At 39.0% G+C, this 14,701-nt stretch overlaps 1 long non-coding RNA gene across 1 annotated transcript; it reads right to left on the reverse strand.

Annotated features, from left to right (window-relative positions):
• Window positions 1–3,140: 3,140 nt before the first annotated feature.
• On the reverse strand, window positions 3,141–14,005 carry LOC122456093. Its single transcript, XR_006274755.1, has 3 exons — window positions 13,958–14,005; window positions 12,793–12,886; window positions 3,141–3,844 (listed from the first exon to the last, which is right to left on the reverse strand). It is a non-coding gene; the product is annotated as an uncharacterized LOC122456093 (long non-coding RNA).
• Window positions 14,006–14,701: the final 696 nt, after the last annotated feature.

The following is a 14,701-nucleotide window of genomic DNA, read 5'->3' on the forward strand; positions in this document are numbered from 1 at the left end:
AATGAGAAGCCAAAAAACATCTACGGGGGGGAAGAGAGCAAGAGAAGCAACCAGCTTAACCATGAAAGTTGTGATTGATGGGTAATAACCATAAAAGGGGAACCAAACAAATAAAACAGTTATTAAATCTAACTTGTATTAGATTATAAAAGCCAGGTTTAGAAACCTATAACTGATCACACAAGTCAGGGACAGAATGCTATACCTGGAGAGAGAGTTTGGTTCTCAGCACTCTGGGAAGCTTGAATAGATTGGGGTTCCCAGGTGGTGGTGGTGGTGGTAACTGAGGGTCTGGAGTGCTGGAGACAGACTGAGCCCTCAGCATGGTCAGTCAGTAGAAGATGAAGTCCCTATGGAACTGATGCAGATTTTGAATCCAGGCATCAGAGCACTTGAGTGTGGGTAGGGGTTTTTGTAGGGAGAGAACAGTGGTTCAAGGGAGAATCACTAGATTTGTTTATGGGTAAACTGATGGCTCAAGTGAATATACCAAGGTTTTGTTCAGGCTCAACAATAAGAACTGGTCGTTCCTGGCTATGGGCGGCTATGTTCCTTCGAGGGAGCTCACAATGGCATGAGGCAGCTTCAGTATTTTGGATCCCAATAAAGGATTTTTTCTAGAATTGGTCTGATAACTACTCAGCTAGGTGTGTGCAGGCGTGGGGTCATTAACATCTGGAGCAGAGATTCCCCATCATGCAGTGCTTCCCTGCTTTTCTGGTTCCAGAGTTCAGTGTGGTTCTTGCCTTGGAATTTCTGTTCTTCATTCTGTATTCTAATGGAGATGCCTCCCTGTCCCATCTTCGATGCAAATGAGGCTAGGAGGGTTTCCTTAATCCTGTCACCCTTGTCCAAAGGGGGTTAGGTATGTCTTCCACCACCTTTTCATTGCTTTTTGTAAGTCTTTCTTATGATTGGCTTTGGTTCAGGCAGAGGCTGGGGGCAGGGAGGTCTTCCGTGAGTCAGACAGGCTAGACACTGCACCCTGGTTCTCCAAGAGCACAGAGCTGATCGGTAACAGGTTGCCTGGTCATACCCCATGCCCTTCCAGAACATCAAGTTCAGCTACACTCTGAAAATCAGGAAATACATACAGGACCGGCTCTAAGATTTTTGCTACCCCAAGAAAAATTTTTTTTGGCTGCCCCCACTTTTTTTTGTGCCACCCCGGCTCTGCCCCAACTCCGCCCTTTCCCCAAATCCCCGGCCCCACCTTCTCCCCCGGGCGTGCTGCATTCCCCCCCATTGCTTCCTGTGGCTCCCCCTGCTGTAGCTCACCTCTGCTCTGCCTGCTCCCCTGAACACGCCGCTGCTCTGCTTCTCCTCCCTCCCTCCCTCCCTCCCAGGCTTGCTGCGCCAAACAGCTGTTTCACGCGCAGCAAGCCTGGGAGGGAGGGGGGAGAAGCGGAGCGGTGGCGGCATGCTCAGGGGAGCAGACAGAGTTGAGCTGGGGCAGTGGGGGCACATTTCTAGGGGCAGCATGGCTGGCGCCGGGATGCCGCCCCTAGAAATGTGCCACCCCATGCACCTGCTTGTTTTGCTGGAGCCTAGAGCTGGCCCTGAATACATAGTTAAGGTAAGCACCATTCCTGCAATGCAACCTTAATTCTGCCCTATGAGTGATGCACCAACTGGTCAATAAAACCCATACTAGTATTCTACATTTACAGATGTACAGAAAACTTGGGGAACTGTGCATATGAGCACTGTAGAACGATATCTAGATCCTCTGTGCTAAGGTGAAGCTTGCATTTAAGTTAGGTATAGCAACGGGAGCTATCTACTCCTAGCCTTAACTCAAAACACTGAGCGTACTCCATGCAAACCACCCCAGACTTGATAAATGTTATGGCTCCTTCACCAGATTGCTGACAGTCCTCATCACAAGAACACTCCTGTTCACCACTACTGACGTGACCTACAGAACTCAGTGCAGAAATGGGACACACTTGATGTCTCAAAGTACATGTACACCTGGCCTCAAATCACAGTGACAGCTGTTCCAGCCTGTTCCAGCTAATCCCTCCATTCAATACGCCTACACCTAATGTAATGAAAGCAGCTACGTGCATGCAGATAATTGTGGTGTTAAAATTCCAGCAAACAATGGCATGTCTCTTTGTCACTCTACTTTTGCTTATGGCACCACCCTTACTGAGTCATTCCCAGTTGCTATTGCCAGCTCCAGGGGTTAGAGTTAAGATTGCAGTGAAGGAGTGGCATGTACTTTAACTATATTTCATGCTTTTTCAGAAGTTTATATTTGCATTACCTTAACCTTTCATTTGAATTTCCTAGTTTTTTGAACAGAATAAAGTGTGTTAAACTTAGGGAGGTATAGTTATGTAGGTGTGTAGATAGAACTGAGGACAGAACCCTAGTTTTGCTCCATATGTGCATTCATCTTTTAGATGTAATTCTGACCTGGAGTTACAAACTTTACCTTTAACTTTTTCAATATTGCTTCTCCAAAGGAGCATTTGCTGAAGTGCAGTAGCTAAGAAAAATCCCGAGTGACTGGGATTTGTTTGGAGAGAATTGGAACCATCGTTTGAGCCCTAGCTGTGTCCAAAAAATCAGTTAAAGAACCAGGTGATTCTGTAAAATGCTGGGAGTTTTGGGGTGGGGGGCTGTATCTTGGGAACCCTGTACTTAAATGACCCGAATGTGGACCACTAACACTACCCTACATCCTCATGAGACAGCAAATTTTCAAGACGATCCAAGTAAGCATGCATATTTTAGAAAACTTACTTTCTGCATCAGCTGCTGTGATGTTCAACCTTAACTATAACAGAGCAACTTCTCTACTATAATTTATCCTCACACAACCACAGGAGGTAGAGATGTACTGTTATCTCTATTTTTATAGTGGCGGAAACTGAAGTACATAATGCCCAGGGTCTCACAGGAAGTCTATGATGCTGCTGGGAATTGTACTAAAACTCTGCCAAGTCTTAGGCTAGTGCTCTAACCACTGGGACATGCTTCCTCTCCTAAACAGCCTAAACATTCTTGTGTTTGTGTAAGACATCTTGGGAAAACACCCTAAATTTAGATATGATTAATCTAGTGTATTCTACTCTGGTTCTTAAACCACGTCCTTTAATGTAAAACCTGAGCATCTTCCAACAATGCATTAAGCAATGTGATTAGTATTTGTCAAGTGTGGGTCTTTCCTTCTCTTTTTCTGTCCCCAAGGGGAAAACTGCTTGTGGATTTTTAATTTAATTGTTTTGCTTGTTTTAAAAAACAAAAATCTGAGCCCTGCAGGCCCTCAGATTGTCCAACATTTTAGAAGTCTAATTGCATCACTTTTAAAAAATTATTTGACAGACTGTCTGGAATTTTTTGTAGACAAACTGAAGAACTAGACCTTATGGCCAGGCTGACAATCTGTGCATGTGGCTGACATGCAGGGGATCAGAGTTCATCTCCTTAGCATGGTCCCTTGCTACCTGGACGGTAGTTTGGAGGTAGTACATTTATCACCCTTGTGTAACTCCTGAGCAAGTTTCCCTGACCAATACTCCATACAGCACTGATATGCTCCTGAGGAAATGGGGTCAATCCCTCCATGGCTGGACCCCAGGGTCATGGGAGGGAGAGGAAATGAGAGATTCCCTCTAATCTGTCTTCCCTCCTGTTATCCTCCCATCACTAACAAAAACAAAAACTGTCTAGAGAAAGAGACTGGATGGCCTGAGTGATTGGTAATGAGAGATGGTGTTTTTTCCATCTCTAGGAGACTGATTCAAATTAAACCTAGTGACAGTCATTAGTGTCTGATGGTTGCTCAGTGGCCTAAGTCAAATGAGTTGCAGGTCTCGTTTCAGTCTAGGTCCTAGAAACACAATTGGCACTAATTAGAATATTTATTGACATTCTGAGTAAAGACGCCATGAACTACATTCTCACTCCAAGAAATGATTTAATCAGGAGCCAGTCTAGGAAAGTCTGGACTGCTGTACCCAGTGTTGTACCAGTCCGGTGAGTAAATAAAAACATTGATCCTTATTTTGGTGAGCACTGTTTGCTTTAATAATATTGTCCACTAGATGGCACCACGAGTATCAGATACAGTTTTGGGAACAGGAAAATTCTGATACGGTTTTCTTAATACGCTGCAAACATGAGCTAGTCAAATTCTTTTAAAATAACTTTGTTTCTAATATTAAAGAAAATTAAACTTTTTTAGTTTAAATATAGCACTAATTTTCAATCAACATTTTTAAATTTTATAAAAGTCACTTATCTAAAAGAATAAAAAGTTTTACGATATTTGTTTGTTTGTTTTAGCCATGTGACTATTTTTATAATTATAACTATAGCACAACACACTTAAATCACACTTGTCATTGGTATTTCATGCTCAAATTTTAAAATATCTTAAAATTATTATTTGTTAGGAATACCTTCCAAATTCTTAAGATTTTCCCACACTGCCGTTTTTAAAAAAAACATATCATTCCATCACTGAAGAATGTAAAAGGAGCATGTCCCAAAATTTAGTATTCTGTTTTTTAAAGAAAAGTTTTTGCCAGACTCTAATATCAATCATTTCAAATGTTCCCATGAAATTAAAAAAAAAATCACTGAAAAGAGGGTTGTTTTGTTTGCTTGTCTTGTTTGGATTTTAAAAGTCCCATGTGGTGGTTGCAGCCCAGATATTCTGGCAGGAAAACCAGAAAGTGAAACTGACCAGAAATGTAAGTAAAAATGTCTGGGCTGTTTTCATTGTCCAAATGTAGATATATGCAATAACTTAAATTAGCAGCATAGATGATGAAAAGTAAATTGGATTTTTAAAATTCTTAAGGTGTCATTAGTAATGCAGGAAAGGACATTTGTTGTTTAAAAATTAATTCTAACCAGACTACTAATTCTGTAGTAAAAACACATTTTTCAGAACCCACAGAAAACAAAACTTTTGTGCTTCCAGGACTATTATTGAAATAGCAGGAATCTAGCAACTACTGTTGCTACAGCTGCACACATTCCTTACTCTATTATTAATGCTAATTGGGTAAAGTAATTTCATTTTTAATTTCCCAGGAATGTATTATGCATAAGGGAATATAAAGGTAAAGATAAAAACTATTTTAAATGTACAAAAATATGTCTCTTTAATAAAATCTCCAAGAACAATATTTTACTTCTAAAAATAGTAATAATCCACAAAACAATTACATGATTGTACAGTTCTATTAATTTATGAACTAGTGTTCAAAACGGAGGCACTGTTTTCTAACTTTAATAAAAGAAAACAAATTTTTGTTTAACATGGAGAAATATACTTACACAGAAAGATAAAATAATAACAGGCACACACAATTCATTTACATGCATATGTACAGTTACAAAGTAATTGGACATGTAGGCACTGTGGGACATGTATCCACTTCAGTGTCTGATCCTGTACCATTTAAATCAACAGGAATTTTGCCACTGATTTTTATAAGTGCAAGGATTAAAACCTAAATTCAACCCCAGATTTGTTTAACAATAACATGAAAAGATGTAAATAAAATGCATGTAAAATCTTTTTTGAGACCCAAAACTTTTGCAGATTTGAGTACATAGGACGTTTTAAAAGTTGCAAATATATTTGAAACAAAGTATTTGCAGATGACTTCCTCTTTTCCCTACACTTCCTTTGAAGACTTGAGTTTTCCCTGTTTCTGTTGAAGACCTCACAAGTGCAAGAAGCAAACTAAGGAATACAGCTTCTGGCCAGCCCTTCTAACCCCAGTGATTGTTGCATGACAAACAAAGAACACTCAGCTGCTCATATGGTGAGCTACCTCAACTTTAGATGCAATGTGAATTTGCTATGGGAAAGAAATTAAATAATTTCCAAAATTATCTTTCTCAGTAACTTCTCAGCTGAATTGTGCTTGGATTCAGAGACTCCTAATGAATCTGGATATGTTAATAGTGATTGGATCATATCCAAATATGACTTGATGGGAAACCCATTAGTTTTGTTCCCTGAGGTTATATTATGATCCCATCTGGTCATTGCTAATAAATCTGGATACATTCTGGAAAAGGGTTTGTATTGGATTCCAGTGTAAATCAAGGAGACTGCAATTTCTTTAGGATTCATTCATACACTTCCATGAAGTTGAATCTTCCTTAAAACTTGAGGAAAATAGAACATGGTCATGTGATGTAAGCTTTGAATTAATTTATTGGTTCTATTACAATTGTTTTTCTGTTTTAACACCAAAAAAGGTACCATTCTGCATAAATCATGATTGTGATTTAAAAATCTAATATCAAGAAAAGCAAATGCAAACGAAACCATTAAAACCAATTTTGTATTTGACTCTAGCCACTTGTCAGATGGTAACAACCTTGATTACTAAATCAGTGCTAGAGCAGGAATTTATATAGAGACTTTCAACTAAGAGGAATTTTTGTCCACAGTTTTCAAAAGCCTGAAAATTCTGGGGCAATACTATGAAACATTTTAAAATAGGTAGGCTGCAATTTATATGCTGTGGGTGTAAATACTGTGCAGTATTAACTATACACATGAAGAATTAAATTTCTTCTGTAAATAGATATTTTTCTATTCTATTAATTATTTTCATGACAAAATGTTTATTATTTAGTAGAAAGTGACTGTACTTTTGATCAATTGAATCATTTTAAAATTCAGTCTGAGTTCTGAGTTCCCCTGTGATGAGCAGCAGTAACTTCACTAAGGGAAGCTAAATCAGTACAAAATAATTCTCTTATATACAGAATTATCATTTAGACAAACCACGTTCCAGTATAAAATAATACATAAGCAGAGGAAGAGAGAAATTAACAGGAATAGGAAAGGAAGAAAATATGCTTTCTGATTTTTAATGTATGATAAAATATTTCATTTTTAGTTTACAATTTTAATTTGTGTAAAACCATAATGTCTCTCTGTGTATATTACATTAAGATTTATTATTTATATTAAAATAACTAATCTAAACATTTGCATATTTTGCCATTACACAAATTATTTTTAAAAATGTTTTAAAACAAAAACGGAATGAAAAAGGAACATGAAAAATTGTTTTTTATTTTCTACAAGAGATAGTAGACTAACTGATATGAATTGTTTGTTTCTGTAGATTCAGGATCTTATAATGACCCTCAGCTCTGATACTGAGGAGTAGCTCTGCACCTTCATATCATTTGTGATCATGAAAGATACTGGATGGAGAGTGCTAAAGACTGGAGCCCTCTGTTTACCCACAAAGCCAACAATGCAAGCTTTCCTCACATTGCTCTACAGTGTACTTGGAGAGGTCAGCTGTAGAGATGATAGTGCAATTCATTTTGACACTCCCTTCATTTCCTTGGGCTCTCCTGGGATTGCCACCACTGCTGCCAGTACAACCAACTAAATTACATGGGACACCAAAGAGCTGTCAGATGGTAATGGCATTTCACTCATTTCCAACTGTTGCTGGATTCGGACTAATGATCTAACAATAATGGGAGGTTACTATAGATGACCATTTTGGCTCTGTAAACCATAAGTGAGAGGAATATTTTGGTCCCTGATTCAGCAAAGTACTTAAGTGCTTCCTTGACTTTAAGTTCTTTGACTTCAATGGGACTACAGAAGGACCTAGACAAATTGGAGGATTGGGCCAAAAGAAATCTAATGAGGTTCAATAAGGATAAGTGCAGGGTCCTGCACTTAGGATGGAAGAATCCAATGCACCGCTACAGACTAGGGACCGAATGGCTCGGCAGCAGTTCTGCGGAAAAGGACCTAGGGGTGACAGTGGACGAGAAGCTGGATATGAGTCAGCAGTGTGCCCTTGTTGCCAAGAAGGCCAATGGCATTTTGGGATGTATAAGTAGGGGCATAGCGAGCAGATCGAGGGACGTGATCGTTCCCCTCTATTCGACACTGGTGAGGCCTCATCTGGAGTACTGTGTCCAGTTTTGGGCCCCACACTACAAGAAGGATGTGGATAAATTGGAAAGAGTACAGCGAAGGGCAACAAAAATGATTAGGGGTCTAGAGCACATGACTTATGAGGAGAGGCTGAGGGAGCTGGGATTGTTTAGTCTGCAGAAGAGAAGAATGAGGGGGGATTTGATAGCTGCTTTCAACTACCTGAAAGGGGGTTTCAAAGAGGATGGCTCTAGACTGTTCTCAATGGTAGCAGATGACAGAACGAGGAGTAATGGTCTCAAGTTGCAATGGGGGAGGTTTAGATTGGATATTAGGAAAAACTTTTTCACTAAGAGGGTGGTGAAACACTGGAATGCGTTACCTAGGGAGGTGGTAGAATCTCCTTCCTTAGAGGTTTTTAAGGTCAGGCTTGACAAAGCCCTGGCTAGGATGATTTAACTGGGACTTGGTCCTGCTTTGAGCAGGGGGTTGGACTAGATGACCTTCTGGGGTCCCTTCCAACCCTGATATTCTATGATTCTATGATTCTATGACTAATCATGTGCTTAAAATTAAGCAAGTACTTAAGTGCTTGGCTAGATCAGGGCAGAATGCTCAGCATCTCACAGGATCACTCTTTAATTACCATAGAGACTAAGGGCTCTTATTGGTAACTTTTTCATGTGCAAGTGTGTAGTCCTTACTCATAAGAAGTCATGTTGGCTTTGGTGGGATTGCTTACCAGACTAAGGGCAGGAGGATAGGGCTCTAAAGCTGCTGTTGTTTCTAATACAGGGCAGGTTGAAGAAGACACACATGTGTTTGCATTATTGAGAAATAAAAAGCTAAAGCTTTCCCCTTTAAAAACAAAAGTTGCCTCTGATGCTTTTAGTAGCGTCTGTTATCCTGGTGTCACCACTAGTGCTCCCCTTACTAACATGGCATCAGAAATGCCTCTTCCCATGGTCATAGAGCTGCTCCTGCTCTGCCACATGTTAGCTCCTTTGTAGGGGGAGGATCAGCAGCAGCACAACTAGAGACAAGTGGTGCAGTGATTTATACACAGAGGTGACTAAAATCTCAGTATTCCCACAATACCAGTGATGAGGACTGATGTCATGGTACTTGCAGAACGAATGCTATAAATAATTGCTGATCAATAAAGAGTATACGTTTTCACCCTGTTTTCAAAGTAGATACTGTGGCAGTAACAAAATGTAGTTAAGTACTGTGGTCTTTTCCATTAATAGATGATGAATGTTGTTTTTCTATATGTTTATTTGCTTTTACTGTAGTCTTCTAAAATGTAAAAGCTATTGCTATGAGTCACTAGGTGGAAGCATATACCTTAATAACTAGTTGCACAACTCATTAGTGAAGTGAGTTTTTCTGTTCCTAAATAATTTTCAGTTATGCTTCATGAAGTTAAATAGCTTGCCACTAAACATTATTAAAATGCAACCCAATTATCCTTCTGATTCAGAAAAAGCACTTTTCCAAGGTCCCGATCCTGAAAACACTTATGCATGAGCTTAATTTTACAATCTTTAACAGTGCCGTAAGTGTTTGCAGGACTGGTGCCTTATTCAGCAAAGCACATAAGTATATTCTTAAATTCCATTAAAGCTATGAGTATATACTTATGTGCTTTGTTGAACTGGGGCTTTTAATAAGTCATTTTTGTCTTTTAAGCATCCTTAACAAATATCAATATTGTGCTAATTGTTGTTGTATTAAGGCTTGCCTTTAGGAAATACAGGGTTGAGAAGCCATGAAATACTCTGTGTCTGAGTATATGTGTATTAAATATATGAAAATTTAAAAAAAAACACACAGTGATATGAATATCTTAATATCAATACTCCCAGTTGAGGAAAGCACCTAAGCATACACTTAAGTTTGTCCTCATTCAAGAAAATCAAACTGTACTTCAGTGGGACATAAGCAACTTAAAGTTAATCACCTTAAGTGCTTTCCTGAACTGGGGACAATGTGAGGATCTATTTGAAAAGCAGTTGTATATAAATAGCACCTTCTTACTCAACTGTTTATTCAAAGTCATTTCAATTTACTTTATTGATTAAAATAAGTTTTTATTACACTTGACTCCTTTTAGCTGTGTTGGCTTTGCACACAGTGTGTGCTGGCTACAATTCTGGCTTTTGCTTCATCAACATCATTGTTAACCAAATCCCAATTGCAGAATCTCTATTGTTGGTAATATGTGAAGCAGAAAGAACCCAGCTTGCTTTTCAGATTGCAGATTGGATTTCCTGAACAGGATATTTAAGAAACAAATTAAAAAATCCTGCTTTTTACTTGGTAACTGAACAATTTAGTTTGAAAATCACTGATAAACATGAAACATAGAACCTCACAATGAAATGTTTTCAGTCATATTTCAGAGAAAGACCACATTTTGATATGAAGTTAAACTATGTGGGAAGTTTTCAGAGGAGGGCATGTACAGGGAGAGAAAATTATTAAAGCATGATGGAGCCATCAACATTCACGAGTTAGGGAAAATTCTGGTATTCACATTCCTCATCTGTCTTCTCAGTTGATGAAATGATTCCCTTCCTTTTGTTGTTGTTGGTCTAACTTTTGTCTCAATTCCCATGTACTTTCAATTTGCCAAATTTGGCTTTGCATTTCTTTTTATTGTAAACAGCTGTAGTGAATTTTGGGGTTCTGAATGATTAATTGTAAAATGGACGAAGAAAATAATTTCTTTACATCTTTCTTCTATGTATTTTTCTTGAGTGAAAATATCCACTGTGTTTCATAGAGTACTGATGTGAAGTGCTATTTCAAAGTCACTCAGTAATTGTATTTTAATTTGATACAGATATACTTCATTTTCCTCCCACCGTTATTTCATGTTTCATTTTCACTTAGAGCAGCAAAAATTGCTCTCCACTCTATAACTACAAAACAATACTTTATAAAATGTAACCTTCAGAAAGGTTTCTTATAGTACCTGTCCTATCTGCCTACTCCTGGCAAAAAAAAACCTATCTAATCATGACGAGAGAAAGTTACTTTGAGAGGTTAAAAAACTTTTTTTTTTAAATATTCACACCTAATTGTTCTATTTGTATAAAATTCTCTGTGCTGAGGGTTGTCTCCTTGTTCCTTCTATGTACTAAGAATAACAGCCCCAGCCTATAATTTACGCATGCAAATATGTAGTCCTTACTCATACAAGAAGTTGAGATTACTCAAATGAGCAAGGTCAGAAGGACTGGGTTCAAAAATTGCTACTGCTGCTAGTAGTGTGTGTTACATATCCCCCTCTGTGCCTTATCAACAGAGGATATGAATGAGTCTGTTTTGGGCCAAGCTACAGAACTTTGGTTCAAATTGTTGCATGTTGTTATGAGTTTGGTTGTGTCCGGATCCTTTGTTTCTCAGTTGACTGCTCATTATAAAGCCTGAAGAAAATTAAAAGGCAAATTTTTTCTAACATTTAAAAATTACAATTGAAATATGAACTGGAAAAAAACAAGTCAGTATATGTGGGGAGAAATAATCTGAAACACATTCAATGGAATGCAGAAATATAGAAGCAGGATCATCAAGAGAGTCTTTCTTAGTGGAAATAGCGGACAGCAAATTAGACATGAATCTGCTGTGAGTTATGACAGCAAAACAGGCCACTGCAATTTTGGACTGCATCCAGGAAGCATCACATCATGGGACAAAGGGGGTAATAGTCGTTCTCTAGTATGATCACACATGGGAATGTTGATTTCTATTCTGGGTGATTCATTACCAGAAAGATATTAGCAAATTAGAGAGGGTTCAAAGAACAGCAACAAAATGGTAACGGGGTTGCAGGAACTGATCTATAAAAAAGTGAGTGTGATATGTAGAGTATGGTTATAGGGTCATGATAACAGTGCACACAGATCTGCAGGGTATACGCACCAAGAAGGGAGAGACTACTGTAATGATATGGGTACTATAGAATAGCCTAAAAAATTAGGTATTTGGTCATATAACTGAAAGAATGAAATTAAGAAGGAAAATGTAGGCTGAAAATCAAGAAAAAACTTCCTGCTAGAAAGCTCTATTAACTTGTGGAATGATCTCCCACGGGAAGTGCAGAAGCCTTATTGCTTGGAACAAGTAAAACTAGTCTAAACAAGACCCTAATAAATGTTTGATAAAGAACAATTCTGTGCTGGCAGGAAAAACAAGATGACCTAATAGGTCCTTTCCTTCTGTAGATTCTATGAATAACAACAGAGGATACAAAAAGAGGTGAGAAACTTACACACACATTTTACAGAAGGAAAATCATTTTCCTATACAGGAAAAGCAACCTGAAATAACCCTTACTACACAAAGACACTTACTGGACCTTATCTAAGCTGATTTTTATAAAAAGTGTTTGCAATAATCTCAGAGGGTGAAATCCTGGCCACAGTGAAGTCAGTGGAAGTTTTACCATTGACTTCAATGGAGCCAGTATTTCACCAGGACAGTCTTGGTGTTCTCCAGAGGTAAAATCTTCTTCATACTGAGGTTATTTGAAATTTTGCCACTGATTTCAATGGAGCTAGGATTTCATCCCAGACGTCTGCTCTTATAAATTGGGGGGCCTTCGATTTGCTTCTTTCGTCTCACAAGGACTGGCGCTATCATCAGAAGACTCCATTTACTGAGGCTATTCAGACTATCCCTAACACATCTTCTGCCACCCAACAAGCCAGCATGCCATGCATCTGGAAGAGTCTATGTCCTGCTCTTAACTGAGTTTGATGTCAGTTACTTGAAGAAAAAGAAGATATACAATTCAAAAATGTTTTTAAAATTGTCCGATAAAATATAAAACAAGTGTATTGCAGTTTGGGTAGTTATATGAGCAACAAGGAAGAAAGTGAACTTACATTCACAGCTTCAGAAGTTGCCTGACCTCAGGACTTCTTTGGTCTTTATTGACTTTGCTTCTGACAGCATCATTGTGGTTTAGAAATGCAAGGCCTGTGGTGAGAAAGAAGGGTGAATATGTGTGAAGGATACTCCTCCTTGATGTTCAAGGGAAATAGGACAGTGCTAAACCAACACAGTCCCTGTTTCATGTACCACATTCTGGGTAATAACATGAGAGGGCTCCATATTTCTAAAACTAAACTGGCTCTTTATTAAGACAACTATTTACCAAAATGCTACCATTTCAACCCCTGTGCTTGCAGAGTGGCTTCTTGGTGCCTCCTCCAAACTCTTCCCACTCTTCCCTCCTGCAACCTGTGCTTCTCCCTCTTAGTTTCATGCAGGTTACACACATCTTTCCCTTTAATGCTTTGTTGTTGCGTCTTTTGTGCCAGCCCACCATAAGGTCATAGCCATTGTTGCCATCCTATTGTGTCCTGTTAGGCCTCATAGTCCTTCAAGTGTGCCGATCCTCAAACTAGACCTCCACGTCTTGTTTTGATTTTTCACTGTTGGTGAGGGACTTGCTTCAACCCTGTTGCTGTCTTCACCGTTGTCAAGGTTCCTTCCCCACTCTGAACTCTAGGGTACAGATGTGGGGACCTGCATGAAAAACCCCCTAAGCTTATTTTTACCAGCTTAGGTTAAAACTTCCCTAAGGTACAAACTATTTTACCTTTCGCCCTTGGAAATTATTGCTGCCACCACCAAGCGTCTAACAAATATATAACAGGAAAAGAGCCTGCTTGGAAATGTCTTTCCCCTCAGAATCCTCCCAAACCCTACACCCCCTTTCCTGGGGAAGGCTTGATAAAAATCCTCATCAGTTTGCATAGGTGAACACAGACCTAAACCCTTGGATCTTAAGAACAATGAAAAAGCAATCAGGTTCTTAAAAGAAGAATTTTAATTGAAGAAAAAGTAAAAGAATCACCTTTGTAAAATCAGGATGGTAAATACCTTACAGGGTAATCAGATTCAAAACATAGAGAGTCCCTCTAGGCAAAACCTTAAGTTACAAAAAGACACAAAAACAGGAATCTACATTCCATTCAGCACAACTTATTTTCTTAGCCATTTAAATAAATCAGAATCTAACGCATATCTAGCTAGATTACTTACTAAGTTCTAAGACTCCATTCCTGTTCTGTTCCTGGCAAAAGCATCACACAGGCTTTGTTTCTCCCTCCCCCCAGCTTTTGAAAGTATCTTGTCTCCTCATTGGTCATTTTGGTCAGGGGCCAGTGAGGTTATCCTAGCTTCTTAACCCTTTACAGGTGAAAGGGTTTTTCCTCTGGCCAGGAGGGATTTTAAAGATGTTTACCCTTCTCTTTATATTTATGACAACTCTGCTGGGTGATGTTCTGTTGGTCTTCTGTTGCTCATATGTCTCATTTCTTCTTACTCTCCGACATCAGGACAGCTGATGGCTGAGGATCTTTCTATGTTCTCCTGGTCCTGGCACTAGCACCGCCTGTGTGGGTATGCCAGCTATCTGCCACTACTATGTAGTTGTCTTTGGTTTCATATGCTCTGTTTCCCACTACATTTTGGACCGTTGCTTTTTGCCATTGCTCTATGTGGCTATTTGATGCTTGGATTCAAACCTGCTCACCTATATGAAGTAGCCTCAGATCCTTGCTCTCTGCTGTAGTGAACTGCCTGCTTATCTTGATATTCTCTTAACTGCTTCTGTGTCCTATCCATAATTCCTCAGTGGGCTACAGCAGACTACCTTTTATAGGAAGCAGAGTCTTTTGGCCACTCTGCTAGTAGTGCTTTCTTGACTGCCTGTGGTTGGATGTCTTTTTCTATAGTCTCTTTGATTTACATCAGCTTCACTGTGGAAACTGGGAGATAGTGTGG

Source organism: Dermochelys coriacea, chromosome 1, assembly GCF_009764565.3.
Source record: "Dermochelys coriacea isolate rDerCor1 chromosome 1, rDerCor1.pri.v4, whole genome shotgun sequence".
In the NCBI taxonomy this organism is placed as follows: Eukaryota; Metazoa; Chordata; order Testudines; family Dermochelyidae; genus Dermochelys; species Dermochelys coriacea.